Genomic DNA, 20,812 nt, shown 5'->3' with positions numbered 1-20,812 from the left:
TGAATAACCAGGCGCAAGTTGCCAACTGATTTCCATCACCATTGGTCGGTCGTGCTTTCTCTGAAACTCAAAAGTATTTCATTCTCTCCAGTTCAAGACGCAGAAAGAATTGCCACAAGACTGAATTCTGAGAGATCCTAAGCTCGATTATTTATACCCATGTAGTTAAGCTTGTGACATAGTCCTGTTGGCGGGGGACAAAGAAGTTTGCTTCATTGTATTTGTGCTGTAACCTTTTCCTAGCCTGCTCTGCCCTGAGCATGGGTTGCTAGGCCCAGTAAAATTTGCAACCTGTGAATTTCTCAGTGGCATGTAAGAGCACCCTTGGTCATGTTGTGTTAGCTGTTACTGCACACGAGCATTGGCTGATGTCACAAACTCCTGTCTGCCCTAAATGATTTGTCATAATGTCAACAACATCATCCAGTGGCTTAATCTGTTAACTCATGGCTGTGCTGGTCTCTACTGCCTGGCCCCATGTAGGAAAATAACTTTAAAAAATACGCAAGTAACACACAGAATTTTTTCGCTGCACAGCATGCCTTCCCTGTTTCCAAAGGTTCGTCCCAAAATTCCAAGGTGAGTCTTTAATTAAAATTACTCTTAAGCAAAAAAAAAGTCCATGTTGTACTCATGGCAGCACACAGCTCCAACCCTAATCTGTCCCACATGGGTTTCTCCCTTATCCGCTGCTAACATGAGCTTATCCTCAAAGTGTGGTGTCCAGAACCTTATTGCAATACACTCCTTAATCGAATGCTTATACTAATTAATACAGAGATTCTACTTCCATGCCAGCTAGCCATTCGACTAGCAACTAAAATGTCCATTGATCTGTAGACTGTGCCCGTCTATGTTCGTTACATAAATAAAATATGCAGGAACATAGCAGACACGCCACAACTGGTAGCTGAAATGCTTGTCAATATAATGTTGTGCTGAAGATTTTCTCGAAATTTTTGGACCTGTAACATCTGCTCCATTGAACTTTTTCCCTGCTGTGTTTCGATAATTCTGCCAATGAATGCGTAAGTTCAGGGATGAGGGTGACATTAAGGTAAGTTAAATTCTGAGTGGATAGTACCCTTATTGATCCTTCTGGCCTACGCAACATATTCCACATCAATGTATGACAGTCATACCAGTGCCTGTAGCTGGAAGGTGGAAATCCTCCCCGAATATCTCCCAAGCTGCACCATTAATGATAATATCACTTTCCTGCAATTCTGATTTCTCCAGTCCTTCATGTTTCATTTTTCCATAGCAATTTACACACACATTTTCTGGCGAGATGACTGAGTCCAGCCTGCCTCCCTACCTTGTGGAAATAAGACTTGTGGGCAAGATTTCCTTTTCACAACTCGTCTTATTCATTTTCCCTAAAAGCATACTAATCCAACATGTCCGCATATCAGTCTGTACTCCTTTGAGTGCACTGCTCTGAATCTGCTAATGACATGTTAATATGAGCCTCCTTACCACCTGAAATCAACAATAGCTTCTACATCCTTATTTGTACCCATTTTCCTATTACCCATGAAGTTGCCACAAGTGGACAGGAGCCATACATCATTCCCTCCCTTCTTCCAAGACGAGTGACTAAGGACAAATAGAAACAGAAACAACAGCAATGAAAATCTGACAATAACAATACGATAACAAGAGAGAAATACACATGATACTGACAGGAAAACACTAAATCCTCCCAAATATAACTCAATGTAAAACATATCCATAACATAAATATTAAGAATAAACCTAATACAAACATAACATTGCAAAGAATCTAACAACATAACTAGTTATGTGACCTCAACCCATAAGCAATGTCTTGTGCCATGCACTGTCTAAGTGCTAGAGGTTCCTTCTTCCTGCCTACTGCACCTCTGTATCCTGGGTTGGTTACAGCTAATTGTGGTATCACATCCACTATATACTTAAATAGTTTTATTCAGCTGATGTGAACAACAGAAGTTTTAGTAGGAAACTATGCCTTTACATTAAATGATGAGGTCATCTCCAAGACTTGATGTGGCCCATGACATTTGTTCAAGTACTTCTTCATCTTTCTCTTCGTTGCCAGGGATTGGTGACCAATATCCACTGTCCTATATGATACTGTGATGGTTTGCCCATGAGCCTGTTTGGCTTTTCTTGGCATTCCAGAGCCTTCATGTTCAGCTTGTTTGTTATTTCTCTGTACTTCCCATATTCTTCTCACAAACTTCTTCACCAAGTTGCAATTCGGTTCTTTATTAGGACTTAAAACGTCAAAGGGCGTCAGCATCTTTGTCCCATACACTACCTCAAATATAGGTATGCTTGTTCCTGAATGACTCTTTGAGTTTTACTTGAAAGATCGTATTCCAGTAGTCATGTCTAACATTCATGTCAATACTTAGCATTTTTGAAATATTCTTACAGATAAGCTCAGTCCTACCTTTAGTCTGAGGCTGGAATGGGCTCATTCATAACTTCAGAATTTTTAACACATGGCTTAGCTGTTTCATAAGTTCTGAAACAAAGTTCATTATCTGATCTGTGTCTAGTTAGTTATTTAGTTAGTTATGTCTTTCATTGATCAACCTCACTAAGGTATCAGGCACTCCAGACTTCAATATCCAACTGTTAACTAATACCTGTGTCACAGTACTGGCCTGTTGATCTGGAATTGCTGTCACTGCAAGAAACCATGAACCATGATCAATGATCGTAAACACATACCTATTCCCATCAGTCCATCCATAAAGACACCTGTACAGAACAATATCTAAATAACAACCAAGATGGGATCTGGAAACCACCAGCAGTAATAACAGGGGACCAACTGAAGACAACAACAGCAATAGATACAACTTCAGATGGTCCATCAAGGACATTTTCACCTTTGCCACCAAAGACTCATCAATCCACCTGCAAAAATGCCGCCCCAGAAGCACATTTAATAAGAACCAAGCTGGGACCTTGAAATCAGAAGCAGTAACAACAGCAGCAGCAGATCTGACCCCAGAAGTACTGTCAAGGACATCTTCATTTGTCCCACCAAAGACATATCGATTCATCCTAAAGATGCTTCTGCATAAGAACATATAAATTACAACCAAGAAATCACAATCAATAACATGAGGGGACGCACTAAAGACAACAGCAAGTCCAGCCTCAGAAGTACCACCTAGGACCTCTTCAACTGTAAATGTTAATTTAAGACCAAGGCAGAATACATCTAAGAAGGACGATTTTTTACCATCCTCCAAGAAAGGAGAGAAGTTAGAAGCTACAAATGAGGTTAAAGTCCACTGTAATTCTTGTAATGAACCTCAACAGTCAATTATAATTAACAAGCTTGTGTCTAATAAATCTCATAAATGGGCAATGCAATCTAACAAAAAATTTCTTGAACTAAAAGTTTATTTTCATAATGTACAAGGGCTAAAAAATAAATAAGTTAGAAATTTTAGTTACAAGCGTAAGTGATCTGTCTGCTGCAAAGATTTTGTATATGAACGAACATTTCATGATGGCTTTCGAAACAGAAAGTGCTGTGTTACCACAATTTAGACTTGTGAGACACTTTTCAAGAAAAATTTTTAGAGGGGCAGGGAGCTGCATATTTGTAGAAGACAACATTACTGCCACACCGTTACTGCACTTCCCATAGCTTTGCAAAAGAAATAAAACTGTCAGGCATAAAACCTACAGACCTGAATGTTTACAACAGCCTACAGCTCACTCTATGGCAACATGAGCTCCTGCTACAATAATCTAGCGTTTGTAACAGAAAAATGAAGGAAAAGAAAATCTTATAGTATTCTAATATGTGATGATTTTAGGATAAATTTTCTCTGAAAAGACAGTAAGCATTTAATCTTCAACAATTTTATGTAAAAGTACAACCTTAACTTGACAGTCAAATCTCCATCTAAGGTAACAAACCATAATATTATTTACTTGGACCAAGTAGCTAGAAACATCAGTTGCACAGAATCCTCTGTAAATTTAGGATTCTCATACCACAAAGCATTAATTATACAGGTTAACTTGTCAATGAACAAGCCTCAACCCAAAAAAAATTGTTGTATAGAGGAGAAAGTTCAATAAAACAATATGCACACTTCTGTCTCGATATGCAGAAAGAAATCTGGCAAAATGTGTATGGTGGTCAAACCACAGACAGCAAATATGAAGCATTCCTAGACATTTCCTGCTATTGCCCTAACTCTCACTTCCCCTTACAAACAAAAAGTATAAACACCCTCCAAGTGGATCACCTCAGGAATCATCAGATTATATCAAAGGAAAAGAGAAATTATCTCTATTAGCAAAACTGAACTAGGCAATAGTGAAGAATTTAAGTACTACTTTACTTCATATAAAAAGATATTGAGGAATGTCGTTGGTGCAGCCAAAAAGCTACAAAAGGGTAATCTCCACAATCAATCGTCAAATAAAAGCAAATACATGTGGCAAATGATTAATATGAACACCTGTAGAGGAAAACAACAACCAAGTGGTATAGATCTAAAAGTAAATGGAAAATAATTCCTCAGTAAAAAAGAAACAGCATGTAAATTCAACCACTACTTCAAAAAATAGTTGGAAACCTAACCGATCACTTCAAGAATAACTGTCTCCCAGAATAAGAACCAAATTTTTGCCCTGATATGCTATTCTTAATGCCAATGTCAGAAACAGAGACAGAAAATATAATTCATAGCAAAATAGAGAAAAAGTCGTCTGCTGGACAAGACCAGATCCCAAGCTTTCTCATTCATAATTACAGTAACCATATCAGTAAACCATCACTCACATAATAATCTCCTCATTTATGAATTACACATTTCCTAATAATCTCAAAATTGCAAAAATCATACCTGTTCATAAGAAGAGAGGCGTAGAAGATCCTAGGAACTATCGACCTATTGCAGTGCTCTCAGCATTTAGTATATATAATGACCATCAGACGTAACTCACTTCTAAACAAAGTAAAAATCTTGTTACTTGCTTTGTTTGGCCTCCAAGGAAAGAAAACTACTGCTGATGCAATACATGAGTTACTAGATATTACTCTGGAGCTCGTTGACAAAAAACTTCCAGCCGTAGGTAATTTTATAGAACACCCAAAGGACTTCAACATGGTTAACCACAGCGTACTGCTGCAAAAGATGTACTCCTGTGGAATAAGAGGAACTGCCCATGGCAGGTTTAAAGTTGTCTAAAAGATCAACAGCAGTATGTTGAATTAAACGAAATCAAGCCCTCAGGAACAGCCAGCGGTGTACATTCTTCCACACAAATGATAAAACAAGGTGTTCCCCAAGGCTCAGTGTTATACTCCTTGTTGTTTTTACTTTACATAAATGACCTTCCACATAGCCTATCAGACACCAAAACCCTTCAGTTCGCTAATGACTCCACTGTTCTCATATCTGCTACAGAGGAAACTCTCCAGTCTGCTCTAGATGGAACCACAGATCAATTGAACTTATATCTTAAAGATAACAGGCTCCTTCTTAATGTAAAAACGACAGTTAGACTAACTTTTCACACTGCTCGAATTAGAAACCCCTGATACCAAGTACATTACTGGACAATATTAATGCTCAATTGGCAACGGAACTAAATTCTTGTGGATTTCCATACCTGACTTCATTACTTGAGAAGATCACATTGATTTAACTACCACAAAATTCAGTAAAGTGTGTTTTATGATCAGGTCAATACGGAATGTTATAAACATGAGCACACTCATAACATTGTATTAAGCTCTGTTCCACTCGACATTTAGTTATAATTTTTTTTGGGGGGGGAGGGTCAAAATGCTCAGTCTTCGAAATTATTTAAACTTCAAAAGAAAGTAGTCTGAACAATTTCATATAAACAGCAAAGAGAAACACATACATTACTCTGATTAGATCCATTATAAATGGTTTTTGAAAGCCTGCGACTGTAGATATAATAGGTTTGTTTATAAATAAATAATCTGCTACCAGTCACGATTTTTTCTTTATTTTATTATTCGCACGACGCGTTTCGAGAAATAATTCTCATTTTCAAGTGCGTTTTTATGTGTGTTAAGGCATTTCTTTTGATGTTGTCAGTGTGTGTGAGTCTGTGAGTCAACAAAATGAAGCAGACTCACACACACTGACAACATCAAAAGAAATGGCTTAACACACATAAAAACGCACTTGAAAATGAGAATTATTTCTCGAAATGCGTCGTGCGAATAATAAAATAAAGAAAAAATCGTGACTGGCAGCAGATTATTTATTTATAAACAAACCTATTACGTACATTACTATTTTAAAAAGTTGAATATATTGCCCCTTCCAACCAATACAGGGTGTTACAAAAAGGTACGGCCAAACTTTCAGGAAACATTCCTCACACACAAAGAAAGAAGATATGTTATGTGGGCATGTGTCCGGAAACGCTTACTTTCCATGTCAGAGCTCATATTATTACTTCTCTTCAAATCACATTAATCATGGAATGGAAACAAACTGCAACAGAACGTACCAGCGTGAGGTCAAACACTTTGTTACAAGAAATGTTCAAAATGCCCTCCGTTAGCGAGGATACACGCATCCACCCTCTGTCGCATGGAATCCCTGAAGCGCTGACGCAGCCCTGGAGAATGGCGTATTGTATCACAGCCATCCACAATACGAGCACGAATAGTCTCTACATTTGGTACCGGGGTTGCGTAGACAAGAGCTTTCAAATGCCCCCATAAATGAAAGTCAAGAGGGTTGAGGTCAGAAGAGCGTGGAGGCCATGGAATTGGTCCACCTCTACCAATCCATCAGTCACCGAATCTGTTGTTGAGAAATGTACGAACACTTTGACTGAAACGTGCAGGAGCTCCATCGTGCATGAACCACATGTGTCGTACTTGTAAAGGCACATGTTCTAGCAGCACAGGTAGAGTATCCCGTATGAAATCATGATAACGTGCTCCATTGAGCGTAGGTGGAAGAACATGGGGCCAATCAAGATATCACCAACAATGCCTGCCCAAACGTTCACAGAAAATCTGTGTTGATGACGTGATTGCACAATTGCGTGAGGGTTCTCGTCAGCACACACATGTTGATTGTGAAAATTTACAATTTGATCACGTTGGAATGAAGCCTCATCTGTAAAGAGAACATTTGCACTGAAATGAGTATTGACACATTGTTGGATGAACCATTCGCAGAAGTGTAGGAGGCCAGTCAGCTGCTGATAGTGCCTGCACACGCTGTACATGGTACAGAAACAACTGCTTCTCCCGTAGCACTCTCCATACAGTGACGTGGTCAATGTTACCTTGTACAGCAGCAAATTCTCTGACGCTGACATTAGAGTTATCGTCAACTGCACGAAGAATTGCCTCGCCCATTGCAGGTGTCCTCGTCGTTCTAGGTCTTCCCCAGTCGCGAGTCATAGGCTGGAATATTCTGTGTTCCCTAAGACGCCGATCAATTGCTTCGAACGTCTTCCTGTCAGGACACCTTGGTTCTGGAAATCTGTCTCGATACAAACGTACCGCGCCACGGCTATTGCCCCGTGCTAATCCATACATCAGATGGGCATCTGCCAACTCCGCATTTGTAAACATTGCACTGACTGCAAAACCACGTTCGTGATGAACACTAACTTGTTGATGCTACGTACTGGTGTGCTTGATGCTAGTACTGTAGAGCAATGAGTCGCATGTCAACACAAGCACAGAAGTCAACATTACCTTCCTTCAATTGGGCCAACTGGCGGTGAATCGAGGAAGTACAGTACATACTGACGAAACTAAAATGAGCTCTAACATGGAAATTAAGCGTTTCTGGACACATGTCCACATATGATCTTTTCTTTATTTGTGTGTGAGGAATGTTTCCTGAAAATTTTTGTAACACCCTGTTTATAGCAGAAATGTTTTACTAAGAAAAGCATTTACAAACGTGACAGAAATATGGATTGCCACCACCAAGACACAAGATCAAAAACCTTTTTAAGACTAATTCCTGCTCAACAAACTAGTGCAGTAATGGTATTAAATGTATGGGAACAAAATTATATAATAACTATCGAGCATCAATAAGAGAATCTGAGGATGTAAATAAATTTAAAATGAATGTAGAATCTCCTTTAATGAAACGCTTTCTTTACACCATCTGGGAATTTTTGGTATCTGAGCTGTCATAATGAACAAAAGTGTATCAAAACAGTCATTACTTGAGCCATATTCATGCACATCTTATGCGATTTCTGGAAAAAGGAAATAAATTAAAAAATATTTCTGTTTGAGTAAAGAAGTCACCTTTTCCACTCATACTGCACATAACAAAATAAGATAATACACCTTATGAAGTTGTAGCTATTAGAACCTGTGCTATACAGGTGAAAATAACACTGTCTGTATTAAATATTCCTGCCCACTGTTTATAAAGAGCCTTTGGTAAAAAATATGTGAAAATACTGTGTTTTATTCATGTTGTATATGTTGTAATGTATATTTTGTATTGTCTAATCCCATGTAATACGTATTTCTGTATTGACTTATCCGATATCATTTGTACTAACCTGATCTGTGGGACGAATAATAAATAAATAAATATATATTTGATAAATGCCAAGCCCAAGCATTTGAAATGGCTTCAATGGCTCTGGTAACCTCTGCAAAACGCCCTGCTGCTAAACAGAGCAGATCATTTTCTATACCAAAGCTCAATGACACAGGTGTCTTTGCAATACTATTTGAGATTGCTTGATAAGTCGCTCATATATGGTTGGACTGAAGTGAACAGTCAGTGCTGGGTGATGAACTAGCTCCCTGTGGTGATGTCTGGGATGATGCACGTGCGAGGTTTTGATGCCTGTGGGAACCCAAACGTTAGAGTGCCTTGAAATACATCAATTACTATATTTCCCTTTTATGTGGCTATACTGTTTCGACAATTCTGTTTTTAACGCAAACCAACATTTACTCTTGTTTTACTGAGACACTGTAAAAGCCTTCATCAAAAATTTTAAACAGTTCTACTCTTTATTGAACACAACTAAATACATTCATTATCTTATGAGTATTGTACCAGAAGATACAGTTACTGAGATTGTGTAAAGGCTGATTCACACTACGCATCAATGGAACATAATGTAACCTCAGGCTATATCACCGCCAAATGATGGAATTCTCACATTAGATGGAAAGTGAACACTTATGTCAGTTCAGTTAGCCCAGTACCGAATGGTGAAGGTAAAGCTATAAGACACCATTGTGATATAAAAATCTGGAATATAGACTAGTATCAGAATTAAGAAACTACCAATAGTAAATTCAAAGTTTAATAGTGATCAGAGCAAAATTCATAACGGATGCTCTAGATAACGTTTGTATGGTAAACTGCTGAGAAGTGAAACAAGAGGAATGTATCGTCAAAATATTTCAAAATATCGACAAAATATGTGTATATACAAACACAAGAAACAATATTTATAAGTTAATACACAGAGCCTGTTTACCCAGTACATTGTATTTACTTTTTCCAAGTACTAAATAACTTCAAAGGCAATGCTTACTCTTCTCTTTCGATAGACTCGACTGTTCACTGCTAAAAAGTGTTGTATTTATAGTCTTTTTTATATACAATGCAGGCTATTTTGTCTGTCCAGTTTTTTTATGAAATCTAAATAATTTTTCACTTTCAGATATCTGCCCTCTCTTGCAGAACAACACTGATTCTAAATTCAAGGGATGGGAACCAGCCACCGTGGTTTAATAGCAATGTTGGAAGACTGATAACTTATAAAGAGAGCTTCATCATAGATTCAAGAGAACTCAAAACCTACCTGACAGGCGACAGACAAACAAAAGCTGGCTGGAGCGAAAATGAGTGTAAGGGGAGCAATGAGAGAAGCATGTAATAGCTTTGAAAGTAAAATTTTGTCAAACGCTCTGACTAAACACCTTGAGCGGTTGTGGTCTTACATAAAATCAGCAAGTGGTTCAAAATCATCTATTCATTCACTCAGTGATCAGACAGGCACCGAAATAGAAGTTAACAGAAAGAAGGCTGATTACTGAATTTGGTCTTCTGAAATTGTTTCACTGCAGAAGATCGTAATACAGTCCACCTTTCAATCATCTCTCGAATGTCGAAATGGCATGTATTCAGATAACTCCTCACAGAACAGAAAAGCAACTTAAGTCTCTTAGTAGGGGAAAGGAATCAGGACCAGGGAAGGTACCTGTAAAATTTCACAAAGATGATGTCAGCAATATTTGATCCCAGTCCAGCAACAGTTTGTTGCACATTCCGGGTGCAACAAAGGGTACCTAGAGACTGGAAAAAAGTGCAGGTCATTCACATTTACAAGGAGAGTCATAGGTGAGACGCCCATAGTTATAGGTCAATACTCTTGTAGAGTCACAGAACACGTTTGTGCTCAAGAAAGATGATGTTGATGTAGAACGAAAATCTCCTTTGTAAAAATCAACATGGATTTTGCAAACAGATCTTGCAGAACTGTGATCACTCTGTTCCTAAGTGAATTCCATAGTGCTGTAGACACCGGCGCTGAGGTTGATGCCATGTTTCTTGTCTTCAGGAAGGTATTTGACACCATCCCACAATGCCGTTTAGTGGGAAAAATGCGAGCTTTCTGAGTATCGGACCAGATTTGTGACTGGAATCAAGACTTCCTTCCAGATAGAACTTGAAACGTTCCTTTTAACAGAACAAAAATGACGGATGTAAAGGTAATTTCCAGAGTACCTCATGGAAGTGTGATAGGACCATCACCGTTTACAATATATACGTAAATAATCTAGTAGAAAGCTTTGGAATCTCTTTAAGACTGTTTACAGATGATGTGGTTTACTGTAAGGAAATAGCAAAGACAGAAGTCTTCGCAAAATGACCTACAGATGATTAATGAATGGTACAGGCTCTGGCAGTTGACCCTCAACATACATAAAAGTAACATATTATGCACACATAAGATAAGAAATCCGACGCTTTACAACTGCGCTATTGATGAAATATTACTGGAAACATTAGCTCCTGTATGCTCTAAAATGTCTAGGAGCAACTATCCAGAGTGACATTAAGTGGAATCACCACATCAAACAAGTAGTAGGAAAAGTAAATGTCAGACTGAGATTCGTAGGAAGAATCTTAAGGAAATGTAACTTATCCAAGAAGGAAGCGACTTAGGAGCTTGTTCTACATATTCTTGATTTTTGTTCATCTATTTGGGACCATTACCAGAGATAGAGAAGATCCAATGAAGAGTGACACATTTGATCACAGAATCGTTTAGTCAGCGTGAGAGCTTTACAGAGATGCTAGAAAAACTCCAGAGGCCGGTTATATTAGATTAGATTCAGTTTTCGATCTGTAGACCGAAAAATGAGAGACTCATGGATATGGGACATGTCAGAGAGTATAACATAAAAAACATTGAACATTTGAATATAATACTCATTTCCCTGATCATTTGTCAAGAGAGTGTCAATTTATGTTAAATACAAGTGCAATAAAATGGAACTACTAATATTTAAGAATTAGTACACTATCAGAAAGAAATATACTTATCCACTGTTAATAAGTTTATCATATACAAAACTCCCAATTTTGACTAAATGCTGTCTAAACTGAAATCTAACAGTTATTTCTACTTAAGGTGGTGTAACAGCCCCTGTTAAGATATTTGTCTATAGAGTAGGAGTTGCCTACTAAAAATTTTTTCAAACTTTTTTAAACTGTGCTTTACCTGAAATCAATTTTTTAATGGCTGCTGGCAATTTATTGAAATCATGTGTTCCTCAGTGTTGAACCCCTTTTTGGACCAAGGTAACTGATTTGTGTAGATTGTTCTTGTTCATAGTCTTGGTACTATGTGTTTGAGTTTTTGGTTGGAGACAGAGATGTATTATTACCAACAAATTTCATTAAGGAATAAGTATTTTGAGAAGCACTGGTTAGAATACTCAGTTCCTTGAACAGGTTTCTACATGCTGTTCTTGAATTTACACCACAAATGACTCTTATTACATGGTCTTGCCCTCTAAAAATTTTGCTCAGTTTGACGAGTTACCCCAAAATATGATCCCATATGACATAATAGAATGAAAGTAAGCTAAGTATGCAAGTTGTTATATCTCTTACATCTGATGTCATTTGTATTGCGAATACAGACTTGTTTAGGTGCTTCAGCAATTCTGTGTTATGCCTTTCCCAACCGGATTTATTATTGAGTTGTAATCCCAGAAATTTAACACTGTTGTCCTCTTCTATTTGCATGTGTTCTTATGTATTTTCATGCTGGAAGGAAATCTCTTACAGGTTCTAACGTGCATATAGTTTTCAAAGTTTAATGGCAGTGAATTAGCTATAAATGATTTGTTAATATCATCGAAAATTTGATTAGCAGCAATTTCTAAATTTGTACTTGACTTGCTGTTTATTGCAATGTTTGTATCATATGGAAACAAAACAAACTTAACTTTGGGCAGTGTAACAGACAAGACATCATTAATTTACACAGAAAAAGCAATGAACCCAAGACAAAACCTTGAGGAACACCACATTCCCCATCAAATGACGACTGATTGCTTATTCCACAGACGTTTTGCAACCACACCATTTATTTACCTTTAGTTAGATAGACTTGAACAATTTTGGAGCACTGCCAGTGACACCATAATATTTTAATTTACTTAAGAGAATGCTGTGATTCATGCAGTCAAAGGCTCTTGGAAGATCACAGAAAATACCAGTAGCCTCTAATTTGTTTTCTATTGAATTAAGTACATTCTGACTATGTGTAAATAGCCTTCTCTATACTAGAGCCCTTAAAGAACCCAAATAGTGACTAGGACAATATATTATTTGCAGTCAGGTGCTTAAGAAGAGCTGAACACAACCTTCTCAAATATTTTTGAAAAACCAGCAAAAGTGAAAACTATCGATAGTCTGCTGGTATCTCTTTATCGCTCTTCTTGTAAAGAGGCTTAACTTCAGCGTATTTTAGCCTGTCTGGAAATGTTTCACTGATAAGAGATTATAACACAGATAACTTACGATAGAAATCAACTCACATGAATACTGTTTGAACTCTTTGAGCAGACGCTAAAAAAAGAGGCATTGTGTTTCATGGAAAGGTTTACTATTGAAATTTCGAGAGAGCACTTTTCAGGAAGAGTCAGAAAATGTTTTACTTCCTCCCACATACATCTTGCAGAATGACAACAATGAGAAAATTAGAACGAATACAGAGACTTGTTGACAATCACTCTTCTCACACACCAGTCATTAGTGGGCAGTGTTTTCTGCAAAGTCATCAACCATTTCATTATATTTGATGTTAGCATGTCCTTTATGTTCTTTCTGAGATATTCGTTTTATTGGTAGCTTTCAGGATGTCCATTGGCAGTGGATTAGTTTCCTTGATAGTGTTTTAAAAAAAACATAGAAATATTCAGAATGTAACTGTATGTACAGAGTAGTTTGTGATGTGAACGTAAAATGACTTGTTCCACATCATTAAGATCTACTGTGCAAAATGATTCATGGAACATATAACTAACTAACTAACTATGCAAAGCCTCTATGCAAAAACTGTTAACTGCATGATAAGCGAAGCTGGGATAATCTCGAAAAACTCGTAGAATCCAAACTATTACAGTTAAAGACCTCATTTCCTTTTTAAAAAAGGTTAAAAAATTAATTATTTGGTATTAATGGATGAAACCTGCGATTATGTTTTATACATTAAAATATTAAGTGAATATTGACTTAGCGGTTTTATGACCCAATTTATTCAGTTAGCAGGCCATGAAAATGTATCGATCGAATTACGAAACAAACAATCGGTTGCAAAACCCGCTATTCGCTGATATGTTAGCAATGACAGAAGGATGGAATTTAATTATTGCAAATATAAACAAAGCATGTTTTATTTCAAGGAGAAGTGTGAAAATTCTACAAAACTGGCATATAAAAACATGAAGGTGACATTATTTTAACAGGAAAAACTGACTTCTTTAACATCAAAACGAGAACAAAAATGAATGTTCGTCATTAGGATTTTAAAAAAATATGCCATCGTGCTTTCGACATCACAAGGTATTGTAGAAAATAAAATAACCTCCAAACTATAACTTAATAAAACATCGATAAAATTTTAGAAAATGATACAATTGGCAGAGAGTTGTATCTTAGTTAAAACAGTGACAAAAACTTTAGAAACTGAAATTGCTTTTAAGTGACATTGACCTCAACACAGTCCATCCACTCAAAATCGCTTCTGGGTTTTTCCTCATTCTGAGGGTTGAGAACGGCAGGAGCGACTCTAGGAGTGCCCCCTGCTTGTCTAAGACCTCGGTGTAGAATCTGAGTTTGTCGTTGGTCGCCCAGTCTCACCAAAGTAGAGCTCCAAAAGCTTTTTGATGTCTCTGAGTTTGGTTTCTGAAAGTTCTACGCCTGCTGTGATTGGTGTTGGGTCATTTCCTTTACTGCAATTTTTTCCCCTCTTCACCCTCTACAGATTTCAAATTGTAGAAGAGCTCTCCAAGAACTAACCAAATTTTATTGTCTTTGCTTTTCGTGAGCACGTTTTTTAAGTTCTTAAATCTGGAAATGCCAGTTAACAGTAATGTTCACTAAGCCTTCCGTGTATGTCATAACATTTAGTGTCAATACAGTTTTCACTGTCTAACATTTAATAATACTTTTCATGTTCTTGAGGAGGGACCATCGCCCTCGGTCTCATTCTAATCATCTGGAACTACTGCGACAGGTTCGCTTCTTGCAGAATTCCTACTGTTTCAATTACTCTCACTTCGTCTGCACCATCTTCTGCATTTAACCTCTTCACAAAATCACTCATTTTCTCCAAAACACTCATGCAAATACGTCAACAAACATCCTCCTGATCAGTTGAACTGTGCTTACCTGCGTATATTTCGACAATTCATCAGCAGTGGGAACTTCATTGTTGCATATGTGTTTGCTACAGGGCAGCCAGCTTAACCCTGAATAAGGAAAATATTACTTCTAATCGTAACAAATAGAAAGGTAGCTTTCAATGTCTAGATGGGAAAATCTGATGTCAGTTGGCGTGCTCTTCATCCGGACATGGCACAGCAACTGCCATGTCTGTTGAAATTGGCGGGTTTTGTAAACGTTGAACATTTAGAGGGGTTAGCACCCAAAGATAACGTGCAGTTAGCGGAGTTTACAACCGAACACGATTTTTTACAGCCATTGTCAACGATTTATAGCTTCTTTCGCACTCTGAAACCTTTTCCTTTGTGTAGGTGATGCAAAAATCTATTTGGCAGTGTGCCTAACTCAGAATCAACTAAAAATGCATTATCGGATTTTGCATCTGGACTGCTTATTTACAACATACTTCACGAGGGTATAAATACAAGGCAGTAGTCAAAATGCCTAATTCCTTAAACAGATGTCTAAAAGACAATCATGGGCGAACAGCACATATTGTTCTTACATCGTGTTTTTGACAGAAGAATGCTTTCTTGCTTAAAGGTGAGTTATCCTAGAACATTATTCTGTATGACATTACTGAATGAAAATAAGCAAATTAGGTTTCTGATTTTTCTCTCCCAAACATCTGCAGTGATTCTAAGCTCAAATGTGGCTGAATTAAGTTGTTTTAGGAGCATCAAAATGTGTTTCTTCTACTTCAAATTTTCATCAATATAGACCTGTAAAAATTTTGAAGTTTGCGCCCTTTTTATTATTTGGACACCATGTGTTACTCTTGTAACTGGTGTAGTACCTCTAGATGTGCAGAACTGAATATGTTGTGTCATTTAATATTATGGGTGAGACCATTCACAGAAAAAAAGTCAATGATACTTTTAAGAGTTTTGTTTATCATTTCTTCTTTTTCGTACTAATGTTTCAGTTGATGACAATACTAGTGCCATCTGTAAAAATAACCAATTCTGCTTGTTGTATACTGGATGGAAGATCATGAGGAACAGTAGTGGACCTAAAATTGAACCTTGAGGAACTTCATACGTGATTTCCCCCTGTCAGAATTATGTCCCTAGAAAATATTGGTTGAATTACTAAGTGTAACTTTCTGCATTCTTGTGGTTCAATAATTCATTATCCAATGGTTGGCTATACCATCAATCCCATAAAATGTCAATTTATCTAGGAAATACTATGATTCACACAGTCAAATACCTTAGAGGAGTCACAGAAAATATCTGGTACTATTTTACTATTTAGTCCTTGTAAAATTTGGTGACTAAACTCTGCAAGAGAGGCACTCTGCGTTGCGGTGTAGCTTGCTGTCCAGGTTTCGAGAGGATGGGTTTCTGGATGAGATATCGAATATATTACTTATACCTCCCGAGGAGATCACGAATATAAAACTAGAAAGATTCGAGCGCGCACGGAGGCTTTCTGGCAGTCGTTCTTCCTGCGGACTATACGCGACTGGAACAGGAAAGGGAGGTAATGACACTGGCACGTAAAGTACCCTCCACCACACACCGTTGGGTGGCTTGCGGAGTATAAATGTAGATGTAGTGGATGTAGATGTAAATGGCATTCTCAGTAGAGCAACTCTTCTGAAATCCGAAATGTGTTTGCTTAGGATACTATTGTTGCTAAGGTGAGATAGTATTCTAGAATACATCACCATCACCAATACATCACCATCACCGTCAACAATGAAACAGGTTGGTAGTTATTGACATATCGCTTGCCAACTTCCTTAAAGGCGGGTTTAACAACGGCATATTTCAGTCTCTCTGGAAAAATGCTTTGTGTTAGGGAAGCATTACGTATTTCGGATAAGATTGGGCTTATTACATGGGAAGAAATCTTTAGTACTCTACTGGAAACACCATTAAAACCAGATGAGCTTTTAGTTTTGAAAGAATGTATGATTTTCTTAATTTCAGAAGGAGAAGCTTTTGATAAATTCATATGATCAAATTTTATGAAAGAATACTACTGTGAGTTTGCTCTTGAAGTATTTGTACCTATAATAATCTTCATGGGTTTGCAGCCGGATCATGTCTTCGTCCAGACACAATATTTCGGCGGACCAGCTGGCCACCATTTTCAGGTGAGGACACCACATATCAAATTCATCCAACTTTATTCGACGATTAAAATGTTTGTACTGTGGTCCTTCTGACTTGCTCGTTAGCTTTGATGTTATTTCTTTCTTTACTCAGGTTGCTCTTGAAGAGACCTTGTTACTTATCGGTGAGATATTAGATGAAGAAACTACCAAGTTATGTCGTCATGTGTTGACTTCAACGTATTTTCTTTTTAATTATGTATATTTTGAGCAAACTGATGGGGTGGCTATGGGAGTCCACTCGCCCCCATAGTCGCCAACCTTTTTATGGAAGACTTTGAGGACATGGCACTCAAAACTTCGTTTCTTAAACCAAAGTGTTTTTTGAGATACGTTGATGACATTTTTATGGTTTGGCCACGTGGAATTGATGCTTTGAATCGCTTCTTAGATCATTTTAATTGTCTACATCCAAGTATTAAATTTACTATGGAAATTGAAAGTGATGGTAAACTTCCATTTCTTGATGTTTTAGTGCAAAGAAAGGCTGATGGGACTTTTGGACATAGTGTGTATTGGAAACCCACTCATACTGACCGCTATCTTCATGCGACCAGCTGTCATCCACCAAACCAACGTAGTGGAGTTTTGCGAACTCTGGTCAAAAGAGCTTATACCATTTCTGATGACGAACATTTGAAAGATGAACTTGATCATTTGAAGATTGTTTTTAAACATAATGGATATACGGAACAACAAATATGCCATGCTCTTCAGTTTGGTCTGTCACTTGAGCCCATAGAGGATACTTTTGAAGCTGTTGCTTATTTACCCTTTGCAGGAAGTATGTCATCCAAAATTTCAAGAATTTTAAGAAAATGTAATATTAAAAGTGTTTTTACGCCTGTGGCCAAGACTAGAGCCCTTCTTGGCTCAGTTAAAGAAAATTTGGGGCTGAGGAGGTCCAGGGTTTATGAAATTCCATGTCACTGTGGAAAGAAGTACATTGTTCAAACTATTAGAACTATTCAGGACTGGTGCATGGAACATCATCGGCACACACGGTTGTTTCAGTCTAACAAGTCTGCAGTGGCGAAACATTGCCTTAACAAAGGACAAAGGATGATGTATGACAAGACACAATTGATCTCTCCTGCTTCTCGCTGTTGGGAATGTGTTCTTAAAGAGTCCATTGAAATTAGATTATCCAGTAATATCATTAACAGGGATAAAGGTTTTCCTCTAAGTAAGATATGGAATCAGATTTTGCCCAACATTGAACAACAATGGTCTTCTTTTCGATCATTGGATTCTTCCAACTAGTGCTGTTACGATTTATCGTTTCTGCCGTCTTCTCACACCGGCGCGCTGCGTGTCTACTTGCCGCCAGGAGGCGCTGCCCATCATCTCACGCACGTGCAGTGCTCTGTTCGTGGTGTATAAAGGTTTCCGTCGTTGTGGCTGGAATTCAGTTCCGGCGAGGCAGTGCACTGGCTTTAACTCACCTGAAGATGGCAGCCAGCTCGTCCGCCGAAATTTGGTGTTGGGACGACGACATGATCCGGCTGCAAACTCGTGAAGAATATCAGAAGTTATTACGCCAGGAAAGACTATGAAAATCATTTGTACCTATGCTTTATGTTATACACTCCTGGAAATTGAAATAAGAACACCGTGAATTCATTGTCCCAGGAAGGGGAAACTTTATTGACACATTCCTGGGGTCAGATACATCACATGATCACACTGACAGAACCACAGGCACATAGACACAGGCAACAGAGCATGCACAATGTCGGCACTAGTACAGTGTATATCCACCTTTCGCAGCAATGCAGGCTGCTATTCTCCCATGGAGACGATCGTAGAGATGCTGGATGTAGTCCTGTGGAACGGCTTGCCATGCCATTTCCACCTGGCGCCTCAGTTGGACCAGCGTTCGTGCTGGACGTGCAGACCGCGTGAGACGACGCTTCATCCAGTCCCAAACATGCTCAATGGGGGACAGATCCGGAGATCTTGCTGGCCAGGGTAGTTGACTTACACCTTCTAGAGCACGTTGGGTGGCACGGGATACATGCGGACGTGCATTGTCCTGTTGGAACAGCAAGTTCCCTTGCCGGTCTAGGAATGGTAGAACGATGGGTTCGATGACGGTTTGGATGTACCGTGCACTATTCAGTGTCCCCTCGACGATCACCAGTGGTGTACGGCCAGTGTAGGAGATCGCTAACCACACCATGACGCCGGGTGTTGGCCCTGTGTGCCTCGGTCGTATGCAGTCCTGATTGTGGCGCTCACCTGCACGGCGCCAAACACGCATACGACCATCATTGGCACCAAGGCAGAAGCGACTCTCATCGCTGACGACGACACGTCTCCATTCGTCCCTCCATTCACGCCTGTCGCGACACCACTGGAGGCGGGCTGCACGATGTTGGGGCGTGAGCGGAAGACGGCCTAACGGTGTGCGGGACCGTAGCCCAGCTTCATGGAGACGGTTGCGAATGGTCCTCGCCGATACCCCAGGAGCAACAGTGTCCCTAATTTGCTGGGAAGTGGCGGTGCGGTCCACTACAGCACTGCGTAGGATCCTACGGTCTTGGTGTGCATCCGTGCGTCGCTGCGGTCCGGTCCCAGGTCGACGGGCACGTGCACCTTCCGCCGACCACTGGCGACAACATCGATGTACTGTGGAGACCTCACGCCCCACGTGTTGAGCAATTCGGCGGTACGTCCACCCGGCCTCCCGCATGCCCACTATACGCCCTCGCTCAAAGTCCGTCAACTGCACATATGGTTCACGTCCACGCTGTCGCGGCATGCTACCAGTGTTAAAGACTGCGATGGAGCTCCGTATGCCACGGCAAACTGGCTGACACTGACGGCGGCGGTGCACAAATGCTGCGCAGCTAGCGCCATTCGACGGCCAACACCGCGGTTCCTGGTGTGTCCGCTGTGCCGTGCGTGTGATCATTGCTTGTACAGCCCTCTCGCAGTGTCCGGAGCAAGTATGGTGGGTCTGACACACCGGTGTCAATGTGTTCTTTTTTCCATTTCCAGTAGTGTATTTAATAAATGATTGTTAAATAAATGTAATTGCTACCTGTGACTAATCATTTATAAACCTTCCATTAAGTTCAATAGTGTTCTTTTCTTGTTCTGTGGCTGGTTGTCCAGCCTCTCATTTCACTACATTCCATATAGCTTTAAGTCTGTTCTCTGAAGTACTGATTTCAGACATCATTTGCATGTTCCTTCATTTTTAATAACCTTTCTTCCAACTTTTGAGTGGTTTTTGTAGTGTATAACTACTGTAGGATCCCTACTTCTTCTTGGCAAAAGATACATTTCCCTTTACCTTTCTTAAGATACTTTATTCCCTCTAGTGGCCCATGGATTTTTATGTGGTTGTTTAGTGTCCCTTCTGTTCAGCATATTTAGAAATAGTGATATGGATTTATCAAGGAACAGATTAAATTTTACGTTAGCATTTCATTCATTATAAATTATATTACATTTCATCGCTTGTAAACTATTCTTTAAAAAAGTTGATCTGGAGTCATTAATTATATCTGATTTCCACTCAGGAGTATCCATACTGTAAGGCATGATATTATTTATCCTAAATAATACTACATCTTGATAAGAGAGAGCATTCATTACAGGATAAACAGTTATTTTCTTGCTTTGAGCTTTATCAAAGAAACCATTGTCAATTAGGGCCCTGCTGTCTTTATCCGCCTGTGTTGAAAATTAA

This window comes from Schistocerca cancellata, chromosome 2 (assembly GCF_023864275.1).
Source record: "Schistocerca cancellata isolate TAMUIC-IGC-003103 chromosome 2, iqSchCanc2.1, whole genome shotgun sequence".
NCBI classification, from domain to species: domain Eukaryota; kingdom Metazoa; phylum Arthropoda; class Insecta; order Orthoptera; family Acrididae; genus Schistocerca; species Schistocerca cancellata.
This window is presented reverse-complemented; position numbering follows the sequence as displayed.